Source organism: Antedon bifida, chromosome 2 (assembly GCF_963402885.1).
Source record: "Antedon bifida chromosome 2, ecAntBifi1.1, whole genome shotgun sequence".
Taxonomy (NCBI): Eukaryota; Metazoa; Echinodermata; class Crinoidea; order Comatulida; family Antedonidae; genus Antedon; species Antedon bifida.
This window is the reverse complement of record NC_136227.1, coordinates 22,328,728-22,351,839: the sequence shown is the minus strand read 5'-3', so window position 1 is coordinate 22,351,839 and position 23,112 is coordinate 22,328,728. Positions and strand designations below refer to the sequence as shown.

The window sequence follows — 23,112 nt, the reverse complement described above, 5'->3', positions numbered from 1 at the left end:
ACGCCCAGGCGAACACAAGTCACGTGGTTTGACCCCAAGAATTCTTGGCGCAATCAACATCCGGTATTTTGTATGGAGCGCCGCTAGATACGCGTTTTATCATATTACTTACGATCGGTCGCGTTTTATTTGTATGGGGCAAACTGGGTACGTTTTTAATGAAAACGCTCATTATGTTTTTAGTTAATTTGGAATATAGAAATTCTAATAATACAGTATTGACATTTTTTAAAACCTTAATCGGTATTATTTTATACATTTTTGTACAGTAAATTAAGTTTAGGCCTATCTCCTATTTTATTTTATTGTCATTTTATCTAACAGGTTTCAATGAATTGTAATGTGTTCTTTTAGAAAATCGTTTTAAAAATGTTTTTTGTTTGATTGTGCAAGTTTTTGAAAAGATTGGCATTCCGCTGTTTTAAAGTTTCGAAAATGTTGAAATAATTTAATAGTTAAACAAGTAGACGCGCCTATTAGGCCCTACGTATTTTTTAATCACAGGGTTAATTACGAAACTCGTTCTATACCTGCAAGTGGATACCAGCTCAATGAGGTTTATACAATAAATAAAGGAAGGCCATGATGCATGATGATTTTTGCATTCAGCCACTCTCACGTGAGCATTGTTTTAGGATAATAATAAAATGTATAGATAATATGCCGTTATAAATCAATCTACCGGGCCTAGAGTAGGCCTATGTACATTATAGATGTGAGAACGGCGTATGTGAGACACTGAGTTGTACTTGCGTAATTATTTACATTAAAATGATTATTATAAATGAAGAAATAAAATATAGGCCTATTCAAATTAAAAACTATGGTACGTATACACGTAAGTTAGGTCTATACGTCGGTTCACAAAAACACGTGCAGGAGGCCTATAGACGTTTCAGAAAAGATGGTTATTAGTAATAGACGTCTTCTTTTCTGGCCATGGACAACGATCGTATGTGTTTTGTCCGTTTTATTTGACACACATAACACGTGCGTGTTTCTTAAACAGGATCCCCGTCAGCAAAACGTACCTTCAGTTCACATTTATTTTTTTATTTTATTTTATTCAATCGAAACCAACAGCGATAATTACCGCCACTAACAGGTTTGATACAAACAAAGCCAGGACTGTTTAAAGCACCTTGATTGGTCCTAACATTCTCTCGTCCAGTGCCCACCATGACCAGAGGAAAGGCATAAGCAAATACCTCTGAGGCAGATACTAGATGCAGGGGCTGCCATAAGAGTCAGCAGTGCTGATTTCAAATGCTTAACGGGACCCCAGCTCCATATACAGCACCCGATATTCCCAGATGGTCTCTCACCCAAGCTCTGACCAGGCCCAACGTTGCTTAACTTCGGTGATCTGACGAGAACCGGTGTTTCAATGTGTCATGCAGTACACACCAATCGTCATGCAGTACACACCAATCGTCATGCAGTACACACCAATCGTCATGCAGTACACACCAATCGTCATGCAGTACACACCAATCGTCATGCAGTACACACCAATCGTCAAATTGCGTAATTTATACCGCCAGCTTTCGACAAAATCGAATATCACGTAAAGTTTATTAGACGGCTGTAAAACTAAGGCTATTCAAACTTTATACTACAACAACTCTAGTCTGGGTTCCAGACGGAGTTTTGTGTTAATATTAGTAAAAAGATAAATATTTTGGCACATATGGCGTTTCATACGTATACTACTTGAGTACGCAGCGCCGATGGTTTATTTCAGTAACTCGCCTTTTAACCATCCGCATATATGATTTTACTAAAGACTATTTTAAACATTAGAAATAAAAATATACCCGTGATTTGCCTCAACAATAATTATTATACACCTACTAATATCCTACATAATAGACATAAATAAAATAGAAATAAAAATAAGGTAATCGAATAATATGTTGTTAACGACATGGATATAGGCCTATCTGCCACAGTATCGGTGATAAAAATTTACGGGCTATAGTAGGCCTACATTGTAAACATTATTGTTATATTATATTATATAAATTGTTCTCTTGAACGTACCGTAAATCTTCTAATTGTAACCCTGGGTTATTATTCTTTGATTGTTTTTTAGGGTGGGTTACTATTAAAAGGGGGGTTACTATTAGAGTAGTGGATTACTATTAGGCCTACTATTAGGCCTACTATTAGGCACCTGGAAATAGTAACCCACCCAACTTTTCCGGTCAGCAACTCATAGCAAAATAATAAAACAGTACGACCGTACGATCGAATATAAACAAATTAGTTTGAACTCTAACTTTATTTTATAAACTCAAAAACACCCAATCCTCCCCCACTCCCGAGACCAACGTCATGCATTATCTCCTTATTTTTAAAATACGGCTGTCATAAACGACCAGTTTTTGTTACTCTAATAGTCACTATTACTATTAGAATATTTACGGTAATTGTTTGCATAACAAAAGACACAGAGGTATATTCTCAATATTAATCACAATACACATAATGTTAACATATTAGGCATATGCCTAAAATAATATTTAAACGTGTTTAGAAATGTCATTTTGAAACAAACAGATCCTTCTCCGAGACTTGTAAAATAAAAATAAACAATTTAATTATTGATAATAAATATGTATTACCGAAATAAAAAATATCCACATAAATTAAATAATCTAGTTCCTAAAAAATATCAATTAAATCTATAAAAAACGAAGAAAATGTATATCCCGCTCGCATGCATCCCGCTCCATACAAAATAGCACTACTGCAATAAAACGCGACCGATTTGAAACGCGACCAATATAATCGTAGAACCCAAAAATCGACACGCCGACTGGACTAACCTACAAAATAGCACTACTGCAATAAAACGCGACCGATTTGAAACGCGACCGATATAATCGTAGAACCCAAAAATCGACACGCCGACTGGACTAAAAAAGTCTAGGCGCGTTTATACAACTATACTACGCTATAACATGAATATTCAACACGCTATGTAATGAGATGATTTTAATTGCGAAAAAGGCTACTTGACTGAATCCTAAAATGTTGTGTGGATTCCCAGAGCTTTGACCTCTCGTTATACAATTGTGATTTTGTTTGCATATTTTAACTGATTTAGCGCTTAACAATAACATTAACGCTAATCAAATATTGGCAAAATGAAGCATAGTTTTATCATATTTTGAAAACTTTTTTTTAAATTTTAAATATAATATATAATAAATAATAATAATCCCAAGTTGTGTTGCCTACTGATAATGTATTATGAATTTATGAGTTTATTAATATAAAGGATGATATTTCGTTTAAAATTTATTTTCTACAGTTATTGATTTTTTAAATCTGCTTTTGAAATTTGAAAACAAGGTTTAAAATAAGGATAAAACTATGCTAAATTTTGCCAAATTATGTCAACATTTCATTAGGGTTCTAAATCGCTTAAAATATAAAAAAAAAGGCACATACTGAATTTGGCCCAAATTTTAACAGCACAGATATTTAACGGGATGTCAAAACAATACCCTGGGGACATTTCCAAATTTTGCGTGTTGTATAAACGGGCTCAGAGAATCCACCAAATTTTAGGATTCCGCCACGTAACTTTTTTCGCAATTAAAATTTTATTAATATACACTTTTCGTAGGCGTGTTGAATATGCGTGTTAGCGTGATGTAGATTTGTTGTCTACTGCCCTCATTTTCCTTGTTCTTAATGCAGTATTTTTGTTTGATAAAATGGAAGTTTCTATAAAATAGTTTGTTATTTTACTTTTCTACTATCAAACTGTGATAACTGTACATACTCTTTTCGAAAAATTCATCAAGAAAGGATTGTATATCGCAAAATAAGGTAAACTAACCATTTTCAGTGTAGGCTTAAAGTAGATTGAATTATGTTGTAATTTAAAGTTCCCACTTTCAACTCTAGTATTTTAGTTAGAAACCAGGTAGATCCAGGTAGTACAGTATATGCACACCATGCACGGGAGGCGCACGGGAGACCTCTACTGTCAAATTTGATAATCTTGGTGTCTGAATAAATGCCTGGTATTATTTCTTGTCGACAGATTATAAGACCTCCCAATTTCTTGATAAACGAACGTGAGAGTTTCTTAATATTTTGTGTTAACTTATTACTTTATTTACTTTGATACTGATCAATCATGGAGGTATAAAATTAGATCTAATTTTATACCTCCATGTGGATCATGGATGGAGGTATGATACCTCCATGTATGGATCAATGTTTTATTTAGGTTACTAATCAGAATATGGTAAAATTGAAATATAATTTATTATCATTGTCACCATGAAAATCACGAATGAACAATTTGGACCGAAGGTCTAGCTTCTGTCTTAGGTATGCAACAAAAGGAGTCTCATACAACATACCGAATGCAAAATCAATTTATTCTTCTATGATAATTTCTTATTACACACGAACAAACACAAAACGATACAAACACAAAAACCATAGGCCTCAAACAAGTGAGTGACCACAATTGAGGGCAATAATTTAACCTTATGGATAATAAATCTACGTATGACCTGTCTCCAATTACCAGGACTCTTACAGTATGGTTCTTATCAATAACATTAAATTTGTTATAAATCTGGATTAATATATTACGACGTAACCCGTCTCCAATTACCAGGGTGTCTGCAATGATATTACCCTTCTCAACAACTTTACAATAATTGCCACTCAGGGTTTACAGAGTAAATACTACTGCGGATTTACAACAACAAGTTATCTTTTCGAATGTCCAAGTGTCAGCTACAGTTCCACACGCTAGCCGTCTCTTCTTCCAGTGGTTAACGTGGTCAAAATGGCTGTGGCTTTCAGACTTCCTCCGGTTGTACAATTTACAGATTGTTAAGTGTAACTTCATGGACTTGAATGTAGGCGACACTATATTTAAATCAGACATATATAAACAATACTAACAAATTCTATGGTGAACTTCAATTATCATAAGAAACATACATTTTTATCAAGCGACTATTAAGTATAACTTATATACTCACAATGTCCACTGCCAAAGGCTGCTTAGACTTGTCGGGAGTTTCAATCCGCGATACTGCGCTCACCCCAGTCCGTCGGTTTATAACTGAACTACAATAATATGAGCATCATGGTTCTACCAATTCTTATAAAAGGCCAGGCTTATACAGTTAGGTGCAACCAATGCACACTGCGCCCCACGATAAATAAGCTCTAAACAATCACTCCTAGATGTCCCGCACAATTGGCTGTGGGAATTAATGACTCAACGCAATAATGTCGAGAGATTGAGTGCCTAACATTTCGCAAACCACGCTAGACGACGCTTCGCCTCACAGGGCGAACAATATGCAAATTTTGTTGCCGCAACAATACCTTGAAATATGCTAGGGTCCTATGCCTACCACTCTAGAGAGGGCGCTATACTAGACTATAGTTTTCAAATGTGACAATCATCTCAGTTCAATTTCTCCCAATTTTTTATTTAGAAAAAATTAATTTATGATAAAACATATTTTGCAAAAAAGTAAAATTAAAACATTGTACGTAGACAGTTAGGCCACTATTTACACTTTTCATCAAGGTGTGAAGACTATCAGCCAATAAAATATTCCATTGGATCATTGTAGGCCCAGTCTACTTGTTGAGCAGGGGCGTTTTAAACATATAATACAGTCGAATCTGAACTTTGACTTGTAAAAAATATGCTAGGCCTAGGCAATCTAACATCAGGAACGCTGAGCTCACCTAGATCAAAGGGTTTACCTCTATTTTCGAAACGATTAGTCTCTGCCCTTAAACGCTTGGCCAATTCCTTCCTCAAAATGTTTAGTAACAGACACCAGTGGACCGGTACCAAAATGGTACCATTTTCATCATTCGTACACTTATTGATAGCATGTGCTTTAATCAAAAACCCTTCCCATTTTCAATATAAATTAATGTATACAATTATGTATGAGAGGCACTTTTTTAGGGAAACATTACAATAAAGTGAGTATTTAAACATCATCTGATTTTATGCATTTTAATGTCAACATTGTCAAGATGAAGGTTAACGGTAGCAAAATTTTAATTCACGGGAAAAAAGTAAAAATTTAAAATAACTGTTAAATCTGAAATATTGTGTCTACTTCGAACAAATCAATAAAAAATGTTAGATGTCTATTTTAAACTATTTCGTTAAAAAAATCAGACACATATTTTAAAGGGGTGTCACAAAACCTAAGATCACGAAACGTAAGACCCCCTAAGACCTAAGATCACGAAATCTAAGACCCAAGACATAAGATTACAAATTCTAAGATATACGACAGCTTAAAAACAATTGTTTATCTATACATAATTTAAACATAGTAGGTTTCATTTATTAATGCTTTTTACCATAAATTTAATGAAATACTTATTACAAACAGAAATAAACTCACACTATTTTTGCCCGTTGAATAAATATATACCTTTGTTTCACAACAAACAAACTTGACGGTTTGTTTGTTGATATATATTTACTCCATTGCATTGGTTTCAGGGGGTGTTTCCGTTTCGCACCTGCCTTGCATTTGACTCCAAATTAATTCAACTAACGAAACCATGTAAAGTATCAACAGTAACATTTTATTTGTATTGACACTGACAGTGATAAAATATATTGAAATTGAACATGTTTTTCATCAAAAAAAATGCGTTAAATAGATGGATTCTACATAGTTTTTAGCTAATAATGTTGCTCTTTTGGTGTTCCATAGAAACGCAAATATTGAACATATTGAAAATTTGCATGAAAAAAGTCTGTAAAATCTTATTTGTTATTTTATTGATTCTTCTTCATAAAAGTAATAATTCTAATGTGTGGTATTTAGGAAAAAGTTGGTTAACACATTTAGAGTTAAAATACAAGACAGGTGCGAAAGGGAATTATTGGCAATCTAGGTCTTGGGTCTTAGGTTTCGTGATCTTAGGTCTTAGGGGTCTTAGTTTTCGTGATCTTAGCGTCCTGTTGTTAGATTGCCTTGGCCTACACAAGCCTTGCTACGGCTAGGCCTAGTAGTAGGTCTGTTTCGCTATACATCATGATCACAGCCCACACGCTTAACCTTGAATTGAGTTTGCTTACTGTAGCTAGTTAAAAAAGGTAATTTGTGTAGTGGTTCTCATTGAACCCAATAATAAAGTATTGACACACAACTTATCTGTGTACTGTATATTTTTTTATATTTAAGCCATAGGCTTAATATATCACTCACAAGCTGATTGAAACTACATTTGTGATCTGATTGACATGCAATTTAGACTAAAATAATTAGGTTTACAATGGTACCAAAAAAGTAAATCGTAACAGTAAAACAAAAGTAAACCCACTTTTTAGGTAGAGATATTCGCGATTTTGTGCAAGACATATATGAAAACATCGCCCGGTGAGATCAACAAATGAATTACTGTAAAGCCCTTTATTTTCGCGCGCCCTTTATTTTCGGGATTGAACAACTATCGCGAAAATAAAGGGTGCGCGAAATTCCCAATGATGTTGTTTAAAGTCGATCAGGCCTAGCCTAGGCTTAGTTAGCCAGGCCTAAATATGGAAAAAATGAAATTGTTTATATTGTTTGCGAATGCGAGTTGCGGGTTGGAAAAATGCAAGTTTCGGGTCGGGAAATGCGAGTTGCGGGTCGGAAAATGTGAGTTGCGGGTCGGAAAATGAGAGTTGCCTGTCGAAAAGTGTGAGTTGGAAAATGCGTGACGTTATCACTCTCCAAAATACACCATTTTCCATTTCAGTTAATTACCGCCTTGGTCCTCCGTGTATGCAAGCGTTAGCGTGGTATATTTACACCCTTGAGTGGAGTGTAATATCGTGAACTTTTTTCTCGTGTAGGTTTTTTATATAATAATGGTATGCAGTATAAACGATAAAAATAAACGAGAAACATGGTGTTCTTTTATTATTTCATAGGCAAAAAATAAACATGATATGTCTTGTATGTACACGGCCGAAAAAAAGTGTGTGGCGTATTTGGCGTTTTATTGATTTGTGTTATAGACATGGTGATTACTGCAATCATTGTATACTAAATTACATTGAGTTATTCACCCGGCTATAGGGTATATATCTAAGGTTAACAGACCACCAACAAAACACAGTACACAACACATGCACTATCGAGGCATTTTCGGAGTACCGCATTACCAAATGTTAATTTTGTGTTTTTCGATCAAAGTTTATTATTAGTTCGTCGAAAAAGATCCATACAGTATTTAGGAAGGATTTATTTAAATTTACATTATGTAACATTTGTTATTAAATGTGATGGAAACAGTTGCTCTAGCCTGTTAAACAGTGTGTAAGCATCTATTTTTTCAAAAATGTTCTGAGGCTGGGAGGGGAACACCCAATCCCCCAAAAACTCTAAAATCAAATGATATAGGAGTACATATTAATAATATATGGCAAGGAGACCATTTCTGGGCAGATGATATTGTGCTATTAGCTGAAAATGAGCAACAAAATCAAATGTACTTGTTGCAGGTAAGAAAATAGATAAACACAAATTATGGAAATTAGGAAACCAGTCGATAACTGAGTGTGAAACATATAAATATCTAGGTGTAATGATATCAAGAGGTGCAAATGACCATAGCCATGTAGAATATGTTAATTAAACAATTTTAATAGAGTATATTATTTCATTTAATTATTTATTTGGTCTATTTGAGTATACATAACAAAAAAAAACTGAAATTGGGGAGACCAGGGTCAACCTAAGTGAACTTAATCACTGTAGCTGAGCCGGTTGACCCAACCCCAAAGTCAGTTTACACATAAAAGACATAAAGACAAAATACAGTTACAGCGAATCAAAATGAATATGAACTTTTCTAATGAGCTTTCTAGGTCTGGGAAGCTGGTCCCAGACACAGGGTAACCTGATTGCTATAGCATGGAAAAAAGCCTGTGTCCTTGATGCTTGATGTCGGGAGCACAGGCGATCATTGTGACGGGTATTTATTAAAATACAGTCATGAACTGTGCTGCAGTCCAGAAACCCCACCAGAATCTTAAAACAAAATATAATAAGAAATTTATCTCTTCTAACGGACAAAGATGAAACTGAAAGCAAATTATGGTGATAACCTCTGGCGAACAATTGCACTTCCATCAATAAATTATGGTAGTACTATTTGGGTTGGTAGTAAAAGTGATTGTGAAAGAATTGAAAGATTACAATTACAAATGGCAAGGTTTATCCTTAAGGCCTCTCGGAATACCCCCTGTGCTACTCTTTATGGGGAACTTGGGTGGTCAAAAATTTCATATATTCAAAATGTACATAGAATTAATTATATGGAAAGAATTTTAAAGATGGAAGACGAACGTTGGCCTAGGATATTACTGAAAACACTAAATTGAAAGAGAACTTGAATGATCTCTCATTTAAAATTCCATTATGTGTTCAAAATATCATTGATAATTGTGGTAGATGCCCACTGAGCTTCCAATACAAAAATAATTATGAAAGATCTAGCTCTCTCTCATTGGGTTGAAGATGGTAAAAGTAAAACATCAATTGAATATTATAAAAAATGAACCAAAACTTGAAACTTCCCTTTGAAAGAAAAACATCTAAATGGTCAAATGACTCTAATGCTAATGGTTGTTGTAAATTGTGCAACAGAAATGAAGAAACCATTATGCACTTTCATGTACCACTCTATAAGAAGAAAGAAAAAACCAAATTTCTAAAACTTTTGGAACTTAATCTTAATCTCTTAATTTTTATGACTATTTTCAAAATTTAGATGTAATCAACAAAACTCTTCTCATTCTAGGCAATGACAATGATTTGATAATATTATTAAATCTTTAATTGACAAATTCTGTAAATCACTAAATCTTTACGGAAGAAATGATGTGCTCTTTTAAACTACTAATGTCAATGTTGTGTTATAAATTGCTTTTCAACTTTTGTATATCATTTTGATTTTTGTCTATTTAATGTTGACAAGTTTTTAAGTATCTTTGTTTAAATTTATGTTTTGTGTGTATCTAAACATTTTTATTTATTTTGATTCATTCAATTCAATTCAAGTTTTTAATTTTTTTTTTATTAGTGTATGCCTTATATTTTGTATTTCACACTATATTCTATTATTTTTATATATTTTGATTTATTTTTAATATTTGTATTTATTTTTGTATGCTGTATTTCACACAACATTTATTTTGTTTCATTTTAAGTTATTAATTGGACGCACCTTTATCATCAAAGTGTGCCACAGTTGTAAAAGTGAAGTTTCCAATAAATTATTATAATTATTATAATATAGTTCACAAAGAAAGGTTTATCAGCAACAATAAAAATCAACCATGCGTTACCAGCATGCGAGTGACATATTGAAATATTAATGGCTTAAATTAAAATAATGATCTTCAGTATTTTTTTATATATTGTGTTCAATAAAATCAAAAGCAGATGTGCCAACCAAATCCACAAATTCAGCTTCATACACTTTGACCTTAATTAACAGTATTATTATAGTATGGAACAAATACTTTAATGTCATTATTTTGATAATTATGACACTACACTATTGCTACTGTACAAGGTTGAAGTATAAAATAAACCTAATTTATGTATAGATTTTTCTAATAGTAGTCTAATGTAGTGTTTGTGTGTGGTTGCTGTTGTATGTTACTTGAGTGGTGGAACATACTCACACTGTAAATAATGAAACTGCTCTATCAATGTTGTCTTTAATTCAAAGTATGTTGATATAACAGTCAGGGACGGATCCAGCATTGTAGGTTAAGGGGGGCTAAATATATGAATATTGATTTGACTTTTATATTGAGTAGCAGGGGGCCAGGGGTCCGCCAAGGGCCCAAGGCCCTGGAAAAATTTCGGTATCTGACATTTTCAAGACTGATTTAGGGATTGTTATTTTATCAAAAACAACAGCTTCAGTGAATGCAGCTATACAAAATATGTAAACGAACATAGGCCTACTGTAAGGCATAGATTAGAGCGCATGTGTTTTTTGTTAAGAGGATCACACAACTCGCACTGAATAAATAAGAGTACAATGACATTTGTAGATATTGTGCTATGAAATATCTCCTGAACACCATGGACAATGAGATACATCATAAAGATATTTTCCCCGAACAAATAATTAGGCCTAGAAAAAGGCTAGGCCTAAAGACCGTCCACGAGAGAACATTCACTGCAAGCTACTTAGGTAGTGCATGTTTCTCTCTTTTTATCATAATTTACCATAAAACGTACATTTAAGAAAAGGAATGACATGGCTTAGGCCTAATGTTTTTAAGGTGGTATATATGCATTATTTTTTTTAGAAAACGTCACAAATTGTAGGGAATGGGTCTTTAAATATTTTTTGTTGAATTTGCCAATTAAATGTCACATAATAATTATTTAAATTGGATCGAAGTGACGACATGCTTTAACATGACATCATTTTACTTAAAGCCTGTTTTCCTGTTGACGTTAGTCGACGCTATCGTTAACAATAATCAGCGATCCTCTACGTAAACATTGAAATGTTAACGATTTCTATCGTTATCATTTCAACTTGACGTCGACAGGAAAACAGGCTTTAGTGGGTTCCAAACGGAACCAACGTGCCCGATACGCATAACACCACCTATCGAAAAGTTTCGTTGTATTCAACCAAACGTTGAGAACGCTCTACTCCATGTTGATCACACACAACGTTCGTTATTCAGCGACCGTTTATTAAGATAACTTAACTAAACTAGGCCCGGGCCTAAATGATAAACGATCCGTCGGGTTGCAGAAAAATAAAAATAGTCATTATTTTATTTAAAAAAGACATGGCTGATAAATTTTAGGGGGGGGGGGGGCGCGCTAAAGCCTGTTTAGCCCCCGCTTAAATCCGCGCCTGATATCCAGTCTATCTGAATTATCCAAAGCATAAGGGACCGCTTCTCATAATCGACCAACTCCTGTAACAACCAACTCTCGTAAATTACCAACTCTATTGAACGACCATCGTCAAAGAGAGGTGGTCACTTACGAGAGGTGGTCGATTATGAGAAGGAGTCCCTTAAGAGAGATCGTTGCTTACGGTGTGTGCTCATTTTAGAAAGTAGGTCGCTTACGAGAGGTGGATAGACTGATAAACCACATAACCACTAATGTAACATAACCACTAATGTAACAAAAATCAACCACTACTTTAACATAACCACTAATGTAACATAACCACTAATGTAACAAAAATCAACCACTAATGTAAACATAACCACTAATGTAACAAAAATCAACCACTAATTTCGATACCAAATTTGTTAACTAATTTTATTGTGAATACTTCATGCACACCACAACTTAGAATTAGGCCTTAGTACTTTTATGAAGGAGAAGCACATAAAAGTAACTTTAAATCCTTCAAATTGATGATTTTACAGATGTGTTCTCGCATCAAGGAGAAATATTTCTTTCATGCTCGCACACTGCAAAAGCAAAAGTTTAAAAATTAGATAGGTAAACTTTAGAAAACGTTTGCTAAAGAATAGGTAATTTAATGCAAATTTGTGGAAAAATATACATATTTTTAATCAGTTATATTTACGGAACCATTCATTTTGTTATACACTATCCCTTCACTTTGAAATATCTGAAAGTTAAAAATGAAAGCAATACTGGATATGGAGCTTTAGACTTTATTTTTTACTGTTTAGACTTGACAAAATAAAAGATGCTAAAGAAAAAATTGTGCTGTGTGAATTAGATGATGCGCGCAAACACTAACAAAAGTATAAAATACCAAACTATATTATTTTGGGGTTTTTCATGGTGTATTAATTATTTGATACATATAGATAAAATATAAAAGTGGACATTAATCGAATGAAAAACACATTGCTGCGGAAACATGAATTGTTAAATTTATTCATTTTCATTTTTTTTTGGTTTTGATATTTTGCAATTTTTTTTGTGTTGTAGATTTTGTTACCTACTTGCTACTTTTGTAATTAAATTGTGGTCTAGAAGTAACTGCCTTAATAATAATTCGCATGGCATGATTAAATGTAATAAAAGCACACTCTTCCCGGCCACTGACAATTATTAAAAAAAAACAAACAAACAAATTATCAAGAATACAATTCGGAAATATTTACGGCCACAGCGTTTTACTCACTGAGCCAAACCGTGATTTACGAAAATCATTCTGTTCAAAGAATAGGTGTAATTAATTAAAACTTCAACGATGCGATCATTTGATACGGTTGACTAAAGACTGTTTTTTGGCGGCCCGGCATGGTATTTGTAGATACGGCCATGGCGGTACACAACAGAGGAGGTTGCATAGTTTATACAGTGACGCAACATGGTCGCTGAGACGTCAAATTACTGCTATTTTTTGCCTTTTTTTGGTGTTTATCCTTAAAATTCAGGAAATTGACATAGCCTATCGTGTGCGACCCATCAATAAACGTCAGTGTGCAAAATGTGAGCACATACTTTTGGAGGAGATACGTAATATACGCAAACAATTTAGTAGCATTAATATATAGATAATTATCTTCCGAAATTGCTAGAAGAGGAGGATCCCATATGTATATGTATGTATCTTTGTGCTACATTTTGGTGACGTCATCATGTTAAAAAATTGGATTAAACGATGGGTCTCGTAATTTCATCTGTGCTAAACTGAATATAACGTTATACAGTGTTTAGTTTACCAAATTTTAAACCATTACAGCTTAAAATCACGTCATATGCGCACGTAGAATTAGACAATTCGTGCGTGTTTTTAATGAAAAAGTTCAAAAATTTGTCAAAATTATGTCTTTTTTAAACCTTCATAGTTTCTAAAATAAACGGTGACATTTATTTTTATTATATACGTCATCGTATGGCCACCCGAATATAAAATATAGGATTTTTGTCTTTTTCGTCATAGCTCATCACATTTAATAGAGCACATTATTTGGTCTTTATGAAGGATTCTATCACTGATTTTGGTAAACCTTGGTAGACTTCCTTTAAAAGTTTCAACCAATACAGCCCTATCACCATTCAAAAATTGTGAAAGCTTTCCATTAATCCATCCTAGCTTTTTTAAGGTGTCCAATATTTCTTTGTTTCTTACAGATAATGGGACATCTTTTGTAAGAATTCTCACTGCATCCTCAGATCTGAAGAAATTAACTTGTTTACCTTTGATGTTTAAACTGGACTATATCGCTTTGATACGTTCACTATGATCATTTTTAATCTTTTGTGCACCAACGAGATGGTCACAGTCAATGGTGTCTTTTAGCGCAAAATATATGTCTTTCTCTTTTAAGTAATCATCATCCCTTTTTCGAATGTCATCGTCTTTGTTTGGTATTATTCCTATTCATTTGATTTGTAGTGTCCATAGCAACAAACGATTTCTTGAACAATGTTTTTTTTTTTTTTAATTTTATGTCTTTAGACAATGTGGCCAAGGATTACCAATAGTGAATTAATCACTGTCCTATCAGATAGGTGGTAATCCCCCTGATACAGGGGCTATTTTGTGAACCACAGTTCACCGGGGTAACCCCCTACTCTTTTCGAATAATGAACTGGGTTCTTTAAAGTGCACACAGGTTATAACTGTGTACACTGTACCTACGGTTTATAGTCCTTATCTGAGAAGACTTGTTCCACCACCAGAACTAGGAGCGAGTCGGCCTCGAACCCTTCATTGAAGCTTTACTGGTATGTTCAAGCTCAGCAGTTGCTTGGGTACATAAAGAAGGTTACTTCTGTCCGCTACTTATTGTTGTTTGAACACAGTTAACAAACACACACAGACAGGCCTAAGCTGGTAAAATCTCTTAATATGACTCAAGATGATTTAATATCAATGCTAAAGCAGAATTACAATCCCAAGTATTTGTCACTTACGAGTAATCGTATATAATAAACCAAAGTATGTGTACTTTAAACACCACCAACGCTTTTAACTGTTGTTTTTAGTGGTTAATGGAATGTGTGTGATACATGCTACCTGATAATGATGATGAACAATAGTCATAGGCCCTGTTAAGACCCATGGCAATTTTAGCGTACAACGTTAAAAAAAATGTGTCTGAACAGTTAGGGGTTAGCGTATAACGCATTGTTCGACGCTTGAAGCATATCAGTTGAAAACGGTTAATAGTACCGTTTTTGCATAAGGCGCTAGTGCAATTCAATGTTGTATCCAATCAGAACGTTTCCTGTTATGACGCGAAACAAGGTTAGACCTAGACTAAAATATCCTGTATCATCAATGTGAGATGGGTATCATCAATGTGAGATGGGTTTCAACAACAAAAAAGGCCAGAATAAGGCCTAACTAGACTACAAACAAATACAACTTTTTAAAAAAAACTAGGCTACTAACTGATGTATGTTTCTGAACTAATGAGGTGATAGAGAACAATATGAAACAAGGACAAGGATCAGGATTGAGGACAAGTTTATTGTCTCCATCATCCGTGCATCCCATAGTAGCGTGCTGTCTATCTATACATTAAGCGACCAACAGGTGGTGCTATAACCTTTATGCGATTTATCATAGAGGTACAGTATGGATTAATTAAATCGGACTTTGAATATGTTATTTTGTAGTTATAATAAAGTTAATCACTTCCGTAGAAAAAAAACCACAAAAAAATAATGTTTTCACTTATAAAATGACAAAATAAATGCTTAAATTAAACCAAAACCCCATTGGCTGGAAGCCAATTTGACAATTTTTTGCTTTAAATTACAGTTTTTTTAGGTAAATACATTTTTTTTTCGATCCAATTTTTGGTCAAAGTGGATAACTATTAGGTGACATTAAAATGGCATATTCAACAAAAATGTTGTTAAGAATTATTTTTTCAGGGGGACAATACATCTTTAATTATTATATTGTATTCACAGATTACAATATGATGATTAATTTGAACAACTGTCCCTAACATTTGGTTATATTACTATTTGTAGAAGTTTAGGTAATGTATGATACGATACGATCATATTTCAGTATTTATGCTTTTTTTTTATAACATTGAAAACTTTAACATTTTATTTCATAACATATTTACAGTCTGATAGTTAATTTAGTTGCCTTCTATCAGTCTGTTTGGTTTCTTTATTATTCGGCCTCTTTGTGTGGTGATTTTGTTTTTGGGTGTAACTGCATTGTTGGCATTCAGAGTAGGATTTGGTTGTTGGTTTGGTGTTTCGTTTGAACTTTCCGAGGTTGGATGTCTCTGAGTTGGCTTCTGTTTCGGCGAAGATTGGTTGAATTAGGTGTCTCCATTATATATGATCGAGGTTCTTTGCACGCTTCCTTTACAATTGCTGGTGTCCATGTATGTGATTTATCTGCATCATACGTTCTAACACGCTGGTTGACCTGAATTGGAACAAGTTCTTTACCAGAATGTTTGTCATGATTTTCTTTCATTTTCCTACTTTAATCATTCATCTTTCATGGTTATCCTGCTTTGCTTGAGATGTGTCATGGTAACTTAGGAGGTTTGTTCTTAGTGGTATTTTAATAGTATTTCAGCTGGTGATGGTAGTTTACAATCGACTGGTTTGTTGCTCTATGGTATAGTTAGTGCTAAGTTGATGTTGTCATTGTTTGCTATGCATTTTTTAAATGTTGTCTTCACTGTTTGTACCATTCTCTCTGCGAGTCTGTTAGATCTGGGATATCTTGGTGACAATGTTGTGTGTTTGATGCCCCATTTGTTGCACATATGCTGGAATGGCTCGCCGGTATATTGTGATCTGTTGTCTGAGATGAGCTCTTGTGGTGGCCCAAATATGCTGAAGAGAGAGGCTGTGGCTTTTGCAACTGCTTGGCATTTGGTGCTTTCTAATTTGTGTAAGACTGGATACTTTGAGTGGTAATCAGTTATGATGAGGTAGTCTTGTCCATGTAGGGTGAACAGATCTGTTCCAAGCTTGGTCCATGGCGTTGATGGGTTTTTATGTGGTAGTAATGTTGTTGGTGTTGAAATGTTTGGCCTGTTGTGCATTGTTTTATGAGTTTGTCTTTTGTAAGTCCTGGCCAATAAACAGATTCACGTCGCCTTGTTTTTTTATTTCCAAAGTGTCCCTGGTGTAGTTGGTTTAATATGTCATTGTGTAGTGTTTCAGGAATGACAACCTGTCAGCACTTGAAAATTATTCCGTCTCCACGCCCAACTCGTCTCTGAATGTCCAATAGAGGCCGTGATTTGGTCTGACCTCCTTCCTGGATAACGTGTTTCAGAGTGTTTTAGGTTTCTGATCTTAGTTGTGTTTTGTTTCTCCAAAGTTTACCAGATATATTTGTAACTCATCTACTCCGATGTCTAGCGATATTTCTGCTGTTTTTGATGGGTTAGGGAGTCGACTTAATGTGTCTGCCATTACTATATCTTTTCCTTTGCGGTATAGAATATCAAAGTCATATCCTTGCAATTTGACAAAGAGTCTCTGTAATCTTGGTGGAGCACATTTGATGGGCTTCAGCCATATCATTTCTATAAGTGACTTGTAGTCAGTGATTACTTTGAAGTGCTTACCAAATAGATACATATGGAAGCCAGTAACTCTGAAGACCACAGCTAGTGTTTCCCGTTGTGTAGACGTTAACGTTTTTTATGAAAATGCGATTGGTTTACCATCTTGGACCAAACAAGCCCCCAGGCCTTTCTGTGAGGCGGAAACTCTAATGGTAGTTTCTTTATTTGGGTCACAGTATTGTAGGCAAGATGTTTCTGTTACGGAATGTTTAATGTTCTCAAATATTTCCTGGTGGACATCTTGCCACAAGAATACAGCGTTTTTCTTTAGCAGCTCTCTAATCGGTTGTGCAGTTTCTGCAAGCTTTGATATGTATGGCGATTGGTAATTTATAATGAGAAGTATTTTGCATTTTCAAATTGTGGTGTCAGTTCTTCGAGTGTTGGTATTTTGTGCGGGCATCGCTTGATTGAGTCTCTTTGGGTCTAAGCATATACATAAACTTCCATCCTTTTTTATGCTGGTTGTAATGCTGGTACACCAGTCTGTATAGTGGTCAATTTTTTTGATTATCCCTTGTTGTTCCATTTTTATTAGTTCTATTTTTAGTTTCAGTTTAAGGTGTATACTACACTTCCTAGGTGCGTCGATGTATGGTTGTGCATCATCTTTTAGGTGAATTGGCGTTGCTCCTGTAAAGCTGCCTATTATATCAAAACATTCAGGGTATTGTTTCTTTAGCTCTTCGATTGTCATTGGGTGGTTTTTGTGGTCTTCTCCTCAATTGGTTTAGTTATCTGGTTTTACTGATATTATGCCCAGGTCATTGGATGACTTCCAACCTAATATGGCAGGACTGGGCACGTCAACTACGTAGAACCTGTGTGTGGTTCACTTTGTATCTTTATATCGACATATTTCCCTGACATATTAAATTCTACAGTGCAGCAAGGCTAGGCCTATACACGCTACACTGGTTACTTCTGTACTTTAGATATATAGGCTTTAATGATTACTAGACTCGTAATGATTATATTAACCTTTAATGTATAACTATTAATCGGTATTATTTTTCAATATGCCGTTGTATTAGAACTGCCATTAGTGCGCAGTAGCGTTGTTATGGTTATAGTATTTGGGGGCAGCATACACACATTATGATATTACTACATCCCCCTGTTTTTTATAACAGTATAGTATAGTTAATGAATAGTTAAGAGTTATTTATTTAAGTGTCCATAATTGTCCAAAAGGTTCAAAACTGTATTAACTATAAACGTTCAAATGTTCAAAAATAAAAACTTCAAATGTTCCTAATTTCCTAGAACTCCAACTTTAAAACAATCAGTGGTAAGAACATACATTTTGAAACTTGTCAATCGCGTCAATCAATTAATCGCGTAGGAGGTTTCACACTTCTCTTAGAGCGTGTGTTACTCATATTCGAAAAAGACTGATTTTTGGTCTATCGGTTGCGAGGTTGGTACAACATTCTCTTGTGCTGTGCTTCCATTGATTTGGGCATTCTGTTGAGGTAACTTCCTCAAATGTACGCGATTTCGTCAGCAGATTCCCGTTTTCCGCTTGTATAATATATGATCTTGGGTGGACACACTTTTCCACAATCGTCGCAGGTTTCCATTGCGGACTCAAAAACTCGAACATTGCTTCCATCAGGAATAGGTAGGAGTTCATGCATGTTTTTATCTGCGTATTCTTTTTGCCGCTGCGTAGCTTGTCGCAGTTTCTACAATATTCTTCTTGTTGTGAGTTGTTTGCTGCTTGATGACTTGGTGTTAATGTTGGTATAGGTCGATTAAACATTAGTTCGGCTGGACTTGGTACACCCGTTTCCAATGGTGTAGCTCTAACATTCAACAGTGCTTTGTTAATATCTCCGCCGGTTTTTAACAATTTTTTTATGATGGGTTTTATGTAATGAACTTGTCGCTCAATGAACCCGTTTGACTGAGGATCTCCTGGGCTACTCGTGGTATGATCAATGCCCCATTCAGCGCAAAATTCGTCATACTCTTGCTGGAATTGAGGACCATTATCGGAGAATATTTCAGAACAATTTCCAATAAACCCTTTGTTGTGTTAATTACAGATCGTGTAGATCCAAGTAGTTTTACAACAGGGTATCTGCTGTAGTAATAAATCAGTCCCAAGCTTTATTCATGGTTTAGAGGGTTTTTCATGCATAATCATAGGTTGCTTTGATTCCTGACAAATTTTATTTATTTATTTATTCATTTCCCAACCAACAGTGAGCTCATGGTTCACCACTTACAGGAGGGAACACAGACAAACACGAACATATACAATAAAAAACATTAAACTAAACTACTAACAATGTTACAAAACTTACGGAAATTATTACTAAAGATATCCAACTCAGGGTTTCTTAAAGTAAAAGAATTATAAGTTTGACTTAATCTACTAATAAAACCATTTTTTAAAACATTTACTCTACTAAAAGGAATATGAAAAGTAGTATTTCTTCTAAGACGACGACTAGGGACTTTAAGATAAAAATTACTAACTAAGTTACAGTCAAATAAAGAATTAATACATTTATACAAAAAAACAAGATCAAAAAAGGTTCTACGAGACTCAGGAGATCGGACATGGAAATAAAAGTCAGGATTCTGGTTGTGGCTGATGTAGCGTAAAAAACGGTTATGCAGACGCTGAATGCGCGTAGACTGAGTTTTCGAAATAGAATTAAAAATAACAGAACTAAAGTTGAGAATGGGATAGATAATTGAATAATAAAGGTGGATTTTGGTTTGCCTGTCAAAATGTTTACAATTACGCCACATCAGCCCAAGCAGTCTATTGCACTTGCCAACAAGATAATCAATATGAAAAGAAAAACAAAGGGAACTATCAATAAGAACACCAAGATCTTTTTGCGATTGCACCCTATTAATGGGATTGTCATTAATTAAATAATTATAAAATAAAATGTTCTGGCAAATTTCATCGATGTCTGTGTTTATTTTCGGCCAGTACACGCTTTTATGAGCCAGCTTTCGTGTCTTTTCAACACCTTGGTGTGATTCGTGAAGTTGCTTTAGAATATCGTTTTTCATCGTTTCAGGAATTATCACCTGTCTTCCTTTATCCAACTCAGCTTTAATCTTTGGTTTCATGTGAATTGGACAACGTCGTGGAGCGTCGATGTAAGGTTTTTGCATCTGGTGTCAGATGGAGATCTACTGGCTCTTTAAAACAGCCAACTTTATCAAAACATTCAGGAAAATTCCATTTCATATCTTCGACTGAGTTTATCAGTTTAACTGATGTTGTGTGATCAACAAATGTGGATGTCATAGTAACGGCACTATGTCATGTGCTCATCAAATGTAATTAGCCCCATGCAATCGCTTGATTTCTTCCCAATTAATGCTGGACCATCTACGTCATGGAACCTATATGTAGAAATCTTTCGCTATCTGTTCGTTGTAGTCAAAGATTTATCGAACCAAGATACTTATTTTTATGTCTACTGTATGAATACAGATCAGTATAATCTTGCTTAATGTCAACTGATTGTTCTTTAAACATTTTTTTAAATATTCTCAGTGGTAACGTATTTCCACTGGCTCCACTGTCGACTTTTAAGTGGATCAGTCCCTTAGAAAGTATGTCATCATGATGTACGTGCAAGTTTGTAAAAACTATCACTAACTATTTTTTTAGGTGTTAAATTGTGCTCTCATTGTACAATAAATGTTACCAATAGCCTACTGGTCATTCACCTATAGATAAGTGAAAGTTCCTGTTCTAAGAAATAGATGATATACCTGAACTGTCCCCAGACCACAAAGCAATCCATCATTGCTTAGCTCACTCCTTAAGATGATAACATTCTTCTATGTGAATCACTCTTCCATATTTATTCCTACTGTGTAGATGTGTACTTTGTATAGTTTATTATAATAAAGTTATTATACAGTAGTTCTAGATAGAACATTTGTATCTGCGTCAAATACTGTTATCGATATGGCTCACAATCCTACAACCTTAACATTAGGGCTGAGATCTAGGCCTATGATGAAAACATGTGGGTAAGAAACAACCTATCATAGGCTGTACACTGGCAATGTGCAACCTCCTTTGTTTGGATTGTTCAGCTTGTGGAAGCCCTCTTTGCCCTGGCAAAACCATGTGAGAATTGGGCCTAGCATGGAGGGGTATCACAAAGGAGGGTTTCTTTTCTGCGAGTAGGCAAATGTGAGTTGCGAGTCGGAAAGTGCGAGTTGCGGGTCGGAAAGTGCGAGTTGCAAGTCGGTGTACGAAATGACATCTTGTTAGCTCTTGAAAAACGTACGAAGTTTTAATAGTACTTTTGGATTTCAGTGCCGCATTTGACACTATTATCATCACCAGTTATTAGCTTGTCTGTCATTGCATTACGGTATCTTCCTATCTCAATGACAGATCGCAATCTGTTGCAATCAACAATGTCATGTCAAATCCTACAACCTTAAAATGTGGTGTTCCACAGGGGTCGATTGTTGGCCCTCTTTTTAAAATTGTATTTATTTCTCCACTCTTGGACCTCATTGCTAGTCACAATGTTAAAGCTATGGCTTTTATGCCGATGACATTCAGCTATTTATTTCTTTTAACCCTGGCCAACATAAGTCTGCTGTCAAAAGCTGGAAACCTGCATTTCTGCGGTTCGTTCATGGTTCAATAAGCTAATCATGAATGATGCAAAAACCGAACTCATTCATTTCTCCTCCCGCTTTAAACCTGCGAATCTGACCCCTTCAGAGATAATCGGAGGATCATCCATTAAACCTTCCACACATTGCAGAATCTTGGGGTTATAAAGGATTCTTTACTTACAATGTTCAATCGTGTACAAATATCTATAGAGCTGGGCTTCAAGCAATTTGACGCATTAGAAGCATTCGGAAATATCTTCGAAGTCAACTGAAATCCTTGTCCACGCCTTTGTTTCATCTCGGCTGGATCGTAATTCCTTTCTGTGTGGCTTACCAGCAAAGTTAAATAAACACCATCCAACGAGTGCAGAATACTGCAGACCGCTTAATCCATCATGTTCCCATTCGTCAACATATGACACCCACTTTAAAAAAAGCTTTACTGGCTTCCTGTTGTGCAGAGATTTCATTTAAGATTCTGTTGCTTACATACAAAGCCATGCACAACTTTTCACCAACATTCATAAAAGAACTCATCAAATTATATGCTCCTAAAAGAACTCTGAGGACTTCCGCTGAGTCTCTTCTCTCACACTCTGTCCGTCCTTCTACACACATCAGTTGCTCTTTGGAACGACTTACCACCTGCAATTCAACAAGCATCCACCATCGTACATTTAAACAATTATTAAAAACTCATCCATTTAAGTTATCTTTTGACTAATTAATTGTAAAGCGCATTGGGGCTTTTAGCATAATGCGCTCTATCAAGCCTGATTTATTATTATTATAAACTGAATGACGCTTACACTCTGGTTTTTTTCTCTGCGGTTTGTAATGTGACCTTGCTATAACGCCATGGGTCTGAACATAGCCATAATGTCATAAACTTTTGTTTGTTTTTTTTTATTTTTATTTTT

General features: G+C 34.9%; 1 protein-coding gene and 1 long non-coding RNA gene across 2 annotated transcripts in view; one reads left to right on the top strand and one right to left on the bottom strand.

Annotated features, from left to right (window-relative positions):
• Positions 1 to 23,112, bottom strand: part of LOC144858647 (uncharacterized) — a 50,585-nt gene that overhangs the window by 7,770 nt on the left and 19,703 nt on the right. The window lies entirely within an intron of this gene.
• Positions 3,745 to 23,112, top strand: part of LOC144858656 (uncharacterized) — a 158,364-nt gene continuing 138,996 nt past the window's right edge. The window contains exon 1 of the long non-coding RNA XR_013616653.1: positions 3,745 to 3,843. This is a non-coding gene — a long non-coding RNA (uncharacterized LOC144858656). The remainder of the gene's footprint in view (positions 3,844 to 23,112) is intronic.